The sequence below is a fragment of the Solea solea genome, chromosome 2 (assembly GCF_958295425.1).
Source record: "Solea solea chromosome 2, fSolSol10.1, whole genome shotgun sequence".
NCBI lineage: Eukaryota > Metazoa > Chordata > Actinopteri > Pleuronectiformes > Soleidae > Solea > Solea solea.
The window spans coordinates 32,055,471-32,068,735 of NC_081135.1; the positions used below are offsets into that span (position 1 = coordinate 32,055,471).

Genomic DNA, 13,265 nt, shown 5'->3' on the forward strand with positions numbered 1-13,265 from the left:
ATTAACTGTTTATGGTTAGGAATAATGCTTTTTTTTTTAAGCAAATGAATTGAAGTCAATGCAATGTCCTTAAAAGAATAACTAATCAAACATATGTGTGTGTGTGTCTGTTTCATGTGTGCATACAGGTGGTGCATTTGGGGTAGCCTGCGCCTGTGTATGTTTGCAGGAGCTATTTTTGAAGTTCGGTGTAGAATCCAGGAAACCAAGTTTTGTTTGATCAGACAATACACCCACACACCTGGCTGAGATAAAAAGCCCGACTTATCAGCTTGTTGTACAGCGCTGACGTCAAAGCCTCAGCTAGATTTCATGCAGCCATGACACTGATAACAGTCAATGAACCCAAAACCATGAAAAGTGTACACACATGCACACAAACAACTTTTCATTTTTAGAACAAGGAGGATCACAATCGAGGGAGGGCACGGGAAAAACTGTGAATGTAAACAAAGGAGCAGCTCATTACCTCGGTATAAAAAAGAAAATCGGGACATTAGGTTGCCGGTGACTGGCTTCGGCAAAGATCAGTGGAGTGAGCGGAGCTGTGGGAAACTGCTTTTAAATACTATCACATTTTGTGTGTGTGCACACACAAAAAAAATGTCCACGTGAGCATGTTTACATGACCAACATGAGATAATAATCAGTAGATTAAGTAATAATGAAATGCAGGGTCTTTGAACTTGTATGGAATTTAAGTAAGTGGGTCAACATTATTTTATGTATTTACCCTTTATTTAACAAGAATGTCACATTTCACTGTGTGTTACTGTGTAACATATACAGGTGACAAATAAAGAATCCTTGAATCCTTGAGATTTTGATCGCTTTGGTAAGTGAGACCTAGGACAGCTGGAGAGAGCTGGAGTACCCAGAAAAACTCCATGCACACACGGGAAGAAAACATGCCAACTCCACACAAAAAGACTCACAATCAAACCACCCCCAGGTGACGAGCTGTGGGTATCAGTTTTCAGTATGGTCTAACCTGGTCTAACCTTCTTTGCAGAAAATTGAGAACAGCACTTACTAATGGAGCCTTCATTTACTTAATGTAGATGAGACAACAACTATCTACAGGAGAGAAAGAGACAGAAAGAAAAAAGAGGGAGAGAGGGAGGGAGAGAGAGAGAGATATTCTGCCATTATTTGTAACAGGCTGTGAGAGAATCAGACAAGGCGATAAATGAGCATATCCCGAGATAAATAGCTTGTGTAGATATCTGCATCAGAGTCAGCGTGCGCGTGTTCCTTAAATAATGCATGTGGCATAATGATTGCAAGCCATGCTGAAGTACACACTATGGCAGTCAGGCAGACAGAACTGATTAATAAGTAATGGACGGCGTCACACACACACACACACACATAACCACAAGCTGGTTCATGCTCACGAGAGAGAGAGAAAAAGGCAGCCGCTCTTATTTTTGTACCTTTATATGAGCTTGTCTTTCTCCCTCCTCTTCACAGTCAGAGTGACATGGGGGGGGGGGGGGGGGGGTCGGGGGGGGGAGACGGTTGCATTTTCATCCATTTCCCCAGAGAATGCCAGACCCAACTCTAAATCCGTAAGATACAGTGTCGTTTATTATTGATTTGGGTTATTTATAATACACGTTCTCAACCCCCTCTCTTGCCCAATCCCCCACTGTTTATGCTGTGCACACTCTCTTTCTGCTTCTAGTCCCACTAACTCATGTTTGTAAAAAAAATATGGTTACAAAAACATAAATGAGATTACTTCTAATGATGGAGACTGAGAATCTCTTGCCTTAATTTACCCCCGATATGGCAAGGTGGTGAAAAGGAAATTTCAGACGGGCCATAATCTTGTACTTTCTCCCACACAAATTCTACAGACTTAAAAAACAACAGTGCTGGCTGACATGTTCAAGGCCTTTGAAGGGTAGAACCATGCCCAGCTGCAGCAACATCTGGTAAACATGGAGCTGTGCCCTCGACTGTTAGCCTGGGTACAAAGCTACGTGACTAGAAGAAGGCAAATGGCACTTAGAGTTCTTGGTCTGAGGTTACATCTGGAGTTCCCAAAGGAGGAGGGGTGGTCTCACCGTACCTCTTTCCCTCTGAACACGTCTACTGAAAAGACTGTTTTAGACGGGCGGTGCTGACGACATGTGATTGTTTTTGAGACGTTCCATTAACAATGTTTATCCTGGTGAATCCTCACTTCTTTTAAAAAACAAGTTTGAACAAATATTACCATGCATACACCATTTGAAGATTCCACTATCATTTTTTCTGTTGGACATTGGAAGTGGATCTAAGGCCAAGCTGAGCACAGAGCACTCTCTGCTGGACCACGACATAATTACTTCAAATAATGTGATGCATTTCTAAGCTGTAAAGTTAGAATACTTCAACATAATTTGCATTAACGTTAGTGGTAGATTAAACTCTGCACCGGTGTATTCAATCCCACATTTAAATCAGCTTAGCCTATAGCTGGATATAATGCGACCACCTCAGTCACCTCTTATTATCCTGCTTTTATCGTGATGTTTCCATTTCTCTGATGCATCACTCTGTGATAACTGTTCATCTCTCATTTCAGGATCTCCTCAGATATAGATGTCTACAGTTTTACTCACCCAAGAGTCAAACTCTTGACACAAATGCAGAGGAAAGTTCACCACTGAGTCACATCGGCGCTTCTTTTAATTACATGATTGAATCATTTGTGATTTGTAGATAGTGATTGTTGCAGTTTGACATGTATAAAGCTGTATAAAAGACTTGAGCTGCTCAACAGTCCGTGATCATCGTTGCCTGAATTTTTTCTCTGCATAATGAGCCATTCATTTTCAGTAGGAGTAAATCTGGACGGCATGCAGATCTGGACAGTCACGCACATGCACTCTATGTCTATAAAGCCATGCTGTTGTATCTTGTGAGGCCTGGCATTGTCCCGCTGAAACAAACATGGAGTTTCAGACACCATCTTGATGGGAGCATATATCTCTCCCAAGTTCCAAGTCTTTCAAATGGGGGAAGCTCATTTCTCGCCCAGTTATTTAAACACAAAAATGATCATCTTTGGCATATAATGTCAGAAATGTGGACTTGTCTAACCACACGACACGTTTCCACTATCTTTCAGTGAGTCTGGACCCAGAGAACCCAACAGCATTTCTGCACCAACTTAATATTCACTAGACAATTGATATAAAACAGTCTCAGATTGCATTTCTTGATGCAGCAGCATACTGTCTTAATTGACAATGATTTTACAAAGAACTCTCAAGTTACTCATATAATTGTGATTGTGGGCTTGATTTTCATGCACATTCTGCAGCACTCTGTGACCTTGGTCTTTATGCAAGATGTACCCTGATGTCCTGAATGTTTCAGTGTATTATGAACTGTATATGTCCAGAAATCCAGAGCCACTACCCACCCTGGTGTTTTAACAAATTACAGATTTTTAGTTGGAAATAGGGTTACATATAATGTCACTACAGTTCATTCAAAAAGTAGCTCATTATAAGTATATAATTGATTAAGAGAGAGTACAAACTTCCACTAAGCCTACTTAGTAATCGGAATCATTGCAAATAATAATAATAATCACTTCCGTGACTCATAACCTGCATCCTATTCTATTTTTTTTACTTTTGAGTTTTGCTGCTCACAAACGAACAGAGATGACCCAAAAAATAAAAAACAATTTTTGTCAATTATGACTAATACAAATAATGAAACCCCCTTCCTGGAAACCAGTCAAGGTAAGAAAAGAGAACTCTTTGAGGTCTCAGCTGCTATAGGGAGCTCTTTTCATTCATATTTTACGGCCTCTCCTTCCGTCTCAATGGTAATGTCTTCCCAGTCTGCACCAAGCTCACGGCAGACAGAGAGCCATTAGCTGTCGGCAATGCTAAACTGAACTTACGAGAGATGTCAGCTCACCACATTGCTCCTTGTGCACTTTAAATCAAAATGGGTCACAGGGATGTCAGTGTGCACTACAGCTGGACCCGGAGAAGTTTTATGGACAGAAGGTAGATATAGCAATCTGCTTATATGGGCCAGCTTGTCAATAATGTAAACAGTCAAAGAAGTGTTAAAAAAAAAAAATATGGTAACAAATTGAGGACTGCATCAAATAAGTAAACTGAGTCCAGATGTAAGTCATTGCAAAAGAGAAAAACATGGTTTCACTCTTCAGTGTAGAACTGTTGAAAATCTGTTATTTCAAGGATCTAAGAATTACAATAATTTCTTAAATCCAAACAATGGTACATGTCTGTCTTCACTGCTCCTTGGTGAGGCTTCTTATTTCATTTTTTTTATCAATAATTGAGGGGATCCATTCTTAAACTCTATCCACAAACTTATGTTTTTTTTCCTCCTAGTTTTGCTAATTCAATGCCCTCTCGAAAACCATTTAGCAATGTGCTGCACATAATGGCAGACAGCTTTTATGTCATTCAAGTTTGTGCTAAAATTCAGTCCATCACTAAAGCCACACTGCAGCCATTAGACTGCAGGATTGGCTGTAATGACCTGCTCTTACTGAGCCAGACTAACCTCTGGTCATAGTGGTGTTCATCAGCCAGAGGCAAGCAAGGCCTTAACAAGACAAAGAGAAAAGGGTCTGAGCCCTGAAGTGGTCATCTATAATAGATAGGTTCCAGAGGACCCTTCTAGAACTGTATGATTCGGCTAAAAAGCCTTTCCACAACACACTTTCATACTTAACAAGTGAGAGTAACAAAGAGTGAAAGGCTAAAGAACGGCTGACGTTAAATGAGACATCTGTCTGATCATTTTTACTTCTGCAAAAAAAAAACATTCCACGCCAAAATCAGTGCAGCTAAACCCACTAAAAGGCTGTTCAGCTAATTTTCCCATTGCCAGAAGGAGAGTTTGCCTCTGTTTTATTCCTCCTGTGCAGAAAGTATCATAGCGTCCAGTGATATTGTTACAGTGGTTAGACATTTAGAACTTTCAATTCTGTCTCTCAGCAGTGACTGAGTGCTTTTAGACCATTGCTTGAATGGTATACATTACAACAGGGAAAGGGGGGGGACTCAGGAAGACTGTCAAAATAAAGCAGCAAAATAAATTAGCACAGTCACCCGTGCGTGCGTCATGCTTACTGCGACGCAGATCAGAGTCAGACTTGATAAAAACCTTCAATTGTCCATTGTGAACAAAAGCCACATGATACTGGATTCTGGTGATACACCTGCTGATCGACAGTTGGTGTGCTGACATGTAATATGTAGCGTGACATTTACCTTTTACAAAGATGAAATGGTGCAGTTATGACCAAATAAAAGTCTAAACCAAGTACACTGGAATCTGATTAGCCTTGCATTTATGGTAAGTGCCTCAGTACCGAAACACACTTGGCACAGAACATACAAAAAAGTTATCATATTACTACGACTAACTGGTCGGTCCAGTTTGTGCTCGGATTTGCACAAAGACGAAAATTGGTGAGCCTGAACACAATTCTTTGCGACTGAGCAATAAAGGTAAAGGATACACGGCAAATAGAGTCCACAAATAAAGAACATTTCATATAAACTGGCTTACGTCTTGTTATGTCAACTGTTTTTGTTAAGCTTGGCCCTCACTTTAATAGCGTCAAAGATTTGTAACCATCTTCTGATGACTAGAATAGTAATACCAGTCAAATACAACAACGCTGACCTGTTCTGACTTGCATTGACCCATCTGCCAAAAAAGGCTCCAATAATCAACTCAGTTGATGTTTGTCCACATAATACCACAGCCTCCAGACACCTTCCAAAGCTCAGCCAGCCAACCCAGCAAAACACACCAAGCTGTATGCAATATTCATGACATGGTACATGGTAACAATTTACAAACTCCACCAGAAACACACACACACACACACACACACACACACACACACGCACGCACATAGTGCACCTATATAGCTGTCAGGATAATGGCACTGATGGAGACAAAGTGGGTTAAGGCACTGCCTGTTCTGCTGGAAGACAAAAACAAATCTGGCTCTGAGCACTGGGCCATACTTTCTTAAACCTGAATGAAAAGTGTGTGTGCGTGTGTGTTTTTCTCTCTTTAACAGGAAGGCCATGACCTTGGGCTATGTCTGAAGATATAATCAGGTAGTGTGCACTGATACACAGTCTTGTATTCCCTTTTATAGCTACTATCTCTCCCTCTGGATTAAATTGTATTTCACCTTTGCGCACTGATAACTTCAGGTCTGTTGCAGGATGCCGCCTTCTTCTGCTGCGGTTCAAAGCGCAAAAATGTATGTAAATTATCATGAAACGGTTTAGTGCAGAAGGAATAAAAATGATTCTAGGACATGAGGAAAAATATGCTAGCTCATATTTCAGTTCATCAGAAGTTCAGGAGAACCATTTGAAAAAAATCCCTTGGGCAACGACTTTGACATGGTTGTGTGTGTGAGTGTAAAACAGAGAGACGGATGGTGGCTGAGCAGAAAAGAGGCAGCTGCCCACTGACTCAAGCCGACACCATACTGGCAGCAGGCAGGGCGAACCATGCCAGGTCAGGAGGGTGTGCGGGGAGACGGGTTGTGGGGCTTTGGGGGCCCATCTGGGGAGCTGGCATCAGGTACCGAGGGCTGTGTGGGCTCCCTTGTGAGCATGTGGAGGTCATCTTCCATTAGAACAAGTAGTGATTCAGGCAGGTGCAGATCATAAGTCCCTCTGCTGCGGTGAGGGACTCTGTCGAGGTAATTAATACTTGATGCTTCACTTCTTAATACTTAGACATTACCTGGGTTGGAAATTCAACCTTGAAGCTCAATCAGTGATGGGTAAAACTGGATTTTCAGAATACTCCATTGCTCAACACTTGTCAGCTCTTTCAGATACACTGTATCATCCAGTACAACCTTGTGTCGGCTTGTTTATTTGTTTTAATTGCTTCCTTTTTTTGATAAAAGATGGATTTGATTGAGTTTAATGAAGGAGGAAGAATTTTTGTAATCCACTTACTAAGATGACAATGTAAGCACAAGAAATGGAAGTGTTTGGTGCGCCAATCAAGAGAATAACAGGGAGAATATGTATGCAACATGAGCGGTGAAGTGTTGCTCTCTCTGCCTCGTAAGATTTTTACCATCAACTGAAGCAAAACTAAAACTCTCCTGGATAGAAAACTGAGTCCAAAGAGGAAAATAAGGTTTAGTCAGTTTGATATGAAGACTCAAACTGACATTTTTACTATATTAGGTTTCAGGTCAAGTATTCACAGACACAAAGCTCCATGTTGAGAAGGGAGGGAGGTAGCAGTCACGGTGACCTACAGACAGAGTGTCGTCTGGAGCACACCTCACTCTCTATCACTGGCTCCTCAACACTTATCCCTATTTAGCAGCTTTTTACTCCCTTCTTTTCATGTAGTTCATCTGATCTACAAATGCCATGATTAAAATGCAACACCTCAAAATGTGTCAACTGTCATGTGTCACTACATGCACTTCTTTCTTTAAAGATGGAGAATGGAAATGCTTGGGAAAATATAGAACAAATATGGAGATGTGGTTTTAGAGGTAGTTTAGTTCAGTTTAGTCAAGTGGTTTAAAATATTAAGGCATTTTCTTTGTTATGATTGGGTTGACAGTGGTGACCATGGTATTTGGGAGGATTTGACAATCTCAGAAATCATCAATAATGCTCAAAATGATTAAAAATTCATCGCTAAATGCCAGTTCATCAAAAATATTTTTGCTACTAATTGGCAGTTCAATAAACCAGTCAATTGTGGTTTTAAACTTCATTGTGGACAGAAAAAGAAAAAAGAAAAGAAAAACTTGTTATATATAGAAACATTTACATTACCAACTATGTGTTGTATCAGTTTTGGTTCCCAGAAGTTTAAAATTGCTTCTAAATACTTCTAAAATGATATATTTGCATTTTTTGATTACCTGTTGTAGGTATTAAACATTTTCATTTTATTTAAAAAAAATCTGTTATCGGACTAATATTAGAATTTGTGATATTGGTATCAGACAAAAACAGTGGTATTGTGCCATCCCTTATTCTCTCATTACTTAACCAACACCGCAATATAACGGAGTGCTAAGTGACTAAAGATGACCATGAACATAATTCATACATTCATTGCTGCAAGCAGTATCATATCACAAGAACAGAAGCTAAGGATTCAGGCTAAGAAATCACATAGTGAGTAATGAGACTGCAGTTTGTGCGTGGGTGCATGCATGAGATTGAGAGAGAAATGCAGATGCAGGGAAGTTAACAAAGAATTTGACCAAAAATATGATTCTCTCCATTTTTTGTCATTTCCTTTCCAGAGTTTTCAGATGGTAATGAGCCCACTGATATTTGCATAATGTGCCTTTACTGGTCCCGCTTTTCCCACTTACCCGGCCCCTCTTCTACTCAAATAGCTGTTCTCTTCCCATCCCACCTCCATTCATTTTACCTACTCCTCCCACTCTCAGGTTCTTGAGTGCTCAAAGATAATTGACGAGTCTAAATAAAGATACTGTAAGCCATTCAGTCTGAGGGGCAGGGGCTGGCCAACAGGTCTGCCACTTCCTGTGTGAAATGTTCATCATCCTCTTTCAACTCGCTTGCCCTCTCATTTGGCGACGCCTTACTACCATCAGCGTTGTTCAGGCAGAAAATGATATGTGCAGCCAGGCACACAGCGTTAAGAAAAAACACGTAAAGAAAGAAGAGTAGAGAAGGAAAAAAAGAAGAAGAGGACAGTCATATTTTGTGCCAGTTACCACAGTGAACACCAGGCTCTGATGTAACAAGCCACAACAAAGCCCATCTGTACCAAACCACTTCTGGTTTATATTATCTATCACTTCTGCTCGTCTCTTCTATTTTTCCCATCCTCGCTCCTTCTCCTCCTTTGTCACTTCTCTCACCTTCCCCTCCCTCCTCTTCACTCCCTGCAGTGTCTGTGCTCTGACAGTTATGTGTGAGTGGAGCGTGGGCTGCTGCTAATTTGTGCAGAGTGGGAGAAAGCTGTTTTGGCTTGGGGAGAAAGAGCCAAGTTTAGCCTATACAGTGAATTAGATAGACACAGACATAACAAAACACGCACACACATACATGTGTACCTCTGTCTTGAATGATTCAAGCCCTGACCTAAAGCCAACGTCAACCTGAGAACCTAAAATCAAGTCTTTCATCTTTAATGAATCCTGTAAGTTTGGGAGGACCAGCTGCAAGGCCAAGGACTCTAACTCATTCACATGCCCACAACTGCAACCCCACGCACACCCATTAATAAATGTTTACCTTTCAGTCAGATCACTCAGAGAAACAAGCAGATTCACATGACTTCAGTCCTCTTTCACAGTACCTCCACATCCTTTGCACCGTTTAGTCATCCTGATTAATATGCACCCAAATCTGTCTCCATCTTCCTGATCATACCTCCTTCCCTCATTAAAAAAATTGGCTACATTAGTCATTTGCTTTGACTGAAGCTCCTTCTATTTGTGAGATTTAACTTAAGAAACTAGAACTGTCTCGACCAACTGTATATTCATTGCTTTCACTCACAGTTTTATGGCCTTTTACCACTAGACACCAAAGTTTGCAAATATCTCACCACTGAGGGAAATATAAGCAAAACATTAGTAATAACGAAATCACATGACATATGACATATTTTGACTTAGTGATGGAGGCAAATGTACATTAACGACACCCGTGTGCCGTGATGTTAAATAAAGCATCGATTTTTTTATATAAACTTCCTTTTAAAAATTGATAAAATGGGGTCCCCAGCAGTGACAAAAAGTGGTAAACATATCAGCGTTAAGAAATTGCAGACACAGGCAGGCAGTGATTTTATTAAGTGAGCCTTTACTAAGTGGTTAACATCAGTTTTTAGTGAGAGAGCGAGTGTCCACATCTAAGGCTGGTTCTCATTTGTGCCATATTTTTAATGTCTGTGCCGTTTATGAGAATAGGATGGATGAACATATGAAAAACACAAATTCATAATAATTACTAGCACTGACTACAGCTGCTGTCTACAGAGAGGTCTCAAACTTGTGCAGCCAAATCATAATTAGAACCGACCCATGACCCCCTCTACCCATAACAGTGTACTTTTTCATTATTATAAAACATTTATTGTATGACAGTTTGAAATTGATAACATCTCATATATAATTATATACATGAGCTTGTTTGGTGTATGAATTACAGAGGTCCACATATTGAGTTCATTTTGGATTCCATTTCATTTTGCATAATACATTTTGGTTAAATTAACGTTTTGTTTTCTTTCCATATCATAAGAAACACTTTTTCTAATTCTGGGAATATCATCATGAATATCATTATTGCACATTATGATGGAATATTGTGACCCGATTTTAAAGATCCCACCTGTACTGAACAGCTGTTATTTTACAAACTGTGACCGGCCCCCTCATGACGAGACTAGATGCTGATTGGCCCCCACGTCATTTGAGTTTGAGACCCCTGTTTTAGATACTGGGCTTGAACATTGTTTAAGACTATCACTGTGCACATGGAGTGGAATATGAACATGTGTTTTATTGTCTTGGATATTTATAAAACAAAACTAATGAGAGTCAGCAAATGTTACTTTCAGGAAGTGATATTTGTGGGAAAAAATGTGACATATGAGGCAAAGTTTGGTTTCTTATCCTTTACACAACAAGATCAAATCTCACCAGTCCTCAAGTGACTCTGCAGTGACAATGAAAAATACAGCCATAGTCCTAGACTTTGACAAAAACAAAAAAAGAGTATGGAATCCTGTAGCAGATGGCCTCCACAGAACCCTGACCTTCCCACCATGAAGTCAGTCTAAGATCACATGAGGAGACAGAGACAGACTTAATCCGCATAGGACACGGTGACAAAATCTCCAAGGTGTTTGGAACTACCTCCCTTCCAAGATCTTTGTTTACTGCAATTTCCATGGAGTTACTGATAAATACAAAGAACATGCATGCAGGAAACTTCTCTGAAAACGTCCTAGTTCTGTATGTCTGCATCGTTTCTCACACCCAAAGGCAACAGATTTTAAACTACTTATTATATTTAATATCCAGAAAGAGTGCAAACCTCTGCCAAGTCCGCTCAGTTTTCCGACAATGTCAATAAACTCCCCGATGACACAAGAGTGACTGGCAACACTGGCAAAAACATTTACCTCCTCCTTGGCAGCAGTAATAGCATTAATGTCATTAGCAACTCTGTTAATGAAATGCAAGTTGTGAGATTAATGAGGCTAAATCCATTCGAGATTATGTTCTTTCCCTGGCATCTGCTTCTTTGTTTAGGCAGATGTATTGTTGTTTTCAGACAGGAGATGTGTCATGTATATGATAAGGCACGGTGTGAACAATATTTAACCTGTACTAGTCCAATGCAAATGAGACAGCTGTCCCAGGTTCATCTCTGGCTGCACAGTAACACTTCATTTACAAAGAAACAGAGTGACTGTACATCATTACCAAGTGAGGATCCATCACTGTGCTCAGTCACCTGGGACTTCTCTTTCTGTTTCACCTGTGAATGCCACTGCCATTTCCATTTTCCATTCCTTTTTATAGAAGCTCGATAAAGAAAGGTGCCATTCACGCAAACGCAGTTGTTGCATTATATTTGAAAGCTACGGTTTATTAAATTTAGGCAGTATAAAAAGGGTTCCCACGCGTAGATTGACTTTTCAATGATATTCCAGGACCAATTACCTCAAATGACACAGCTCAAGATGGGAGGGCAACTTGAAAGAGCCAGTCCATCCATGGCGTCCAATTTTATTGATTTTCAGCACACGCTGCATCTAGACAAGTGATTGTCCATGGAATCCTGGTCAAAGTCAGTCTTTGTAATTGTCCATGTTGAGCCAGAGATCTTGAAATTTCCCAGGGATCACAGTAATCTCTTGCTTAATGTTATTCGCTAATTTTTCAGCATGGAACCTCACGTCAACAGCGGAGAGAGACAGTGGACGGCGTCCACAACACCTCTAGTAATTACAACACATTTGTTCTGTGTAGGCCTAGTCTATGTATTTCAAGCAATGCAGGGAGAATGAAACAGGACTTTCATTGAAAGTATATCAAGGACTACTTGGAACTCTGTAGAATATTCTATGATCATTGAAAAACAGCTTTTAAGAGGACTTTAGGGAAGATTGTGTACCAGTACATTTTAGAAGATCCCAGTATAGAATCGTACAAAATCCTCATAATCATTTTATATCTAAGACATGGTGGTGTGGTTGACATTTGGACCAGCTTTAAATATCTCGCTGTATGTATGTTTGCCTGCCGTTTTATATTGTGAATGTGCTGCGTATAATTTTATTGAACTGTAACTGGCAAGTTGTCTTGGCCACATCTCCCTTATAAAAAGAGATTTCCATCTCAAGGGGACTTCTTGGTGAAATAAAGGTTAAAAAAAAACTAGAAGTCATTATGCTTCCTTTCTAAATTTCTAAAAAACCTGATCAAAGAATTCTGCCTCGAAAGGCTCAGTGCACTTTCCATTCAAACACCATGAAGGTGCTTCATGGTGCTTTAATCTAGGCTGAAAAGAATCAGACAGAGCCCAAAGAGTGTGAAGCCTATTACTAACCTACAACATATACATGCATGCATATGTACGTACATGCTGCATGTTGACATCTGCCTATGTGTTTATGCCATGACGTGGGTCACTTCTACGGGCAAACGAAACATGCGATTAACAGGTTATGTCTCCAGGTCTTGACAACCGCATCTATGACACTGCAGCATCAGCATGTCCTCCTGCCACACAGGACAAACATACTGCCTGTGGGTTGATGACATGCTGATGGGGTGAGATCACCACGCGTTCCTGTCATCAGGAGTGTGAAGTTCCAACAAAATGTCTCAATTTACATGCACTTTCACGTACAAGCAAATGTGCGCTGGCATGGGTGCTGCAAATTCTAAAAAAAGGGGGGGGATTTGGTCACTTAATAATACACCGTCGAGGACTAAAAACAACAGGCGACGTCAGGTGGTGAAAATGGTTACGCTGTCAGGAGTTAATGATAAGTTTCCTTCTAAACAGATACTGAGGGAATATATTACTGTGTCGTACATTCACCAGTTAAGGCAATCCTGATCCCCCAATGAGCACTGATGTACTGTAATCACCTGTGGTACCTTACACATCAGAAACCCCAAAGACATGACTGCATCAATCGCTCATCTCCAAGGGAATGTAGATGCTTTAATTAGATATGTAACTGATTCACACTGG

General features: G+C 40.4%; 1 protein-coding gene across 3 annotated transcripts in view; it reads right to left on the reverse strand.

Annotated features, from left to right (window-relative positions):
* hdac4 (histone deacetylase 4) overlaps positions 1 to 13,265 on the reverse strand; it is a 110,571-nt gene that overhangs the window by 55,871 nt on the left and 41,435 nt on the right. The gene's annotated exons all lie outside the window — the stretch shown is intronic.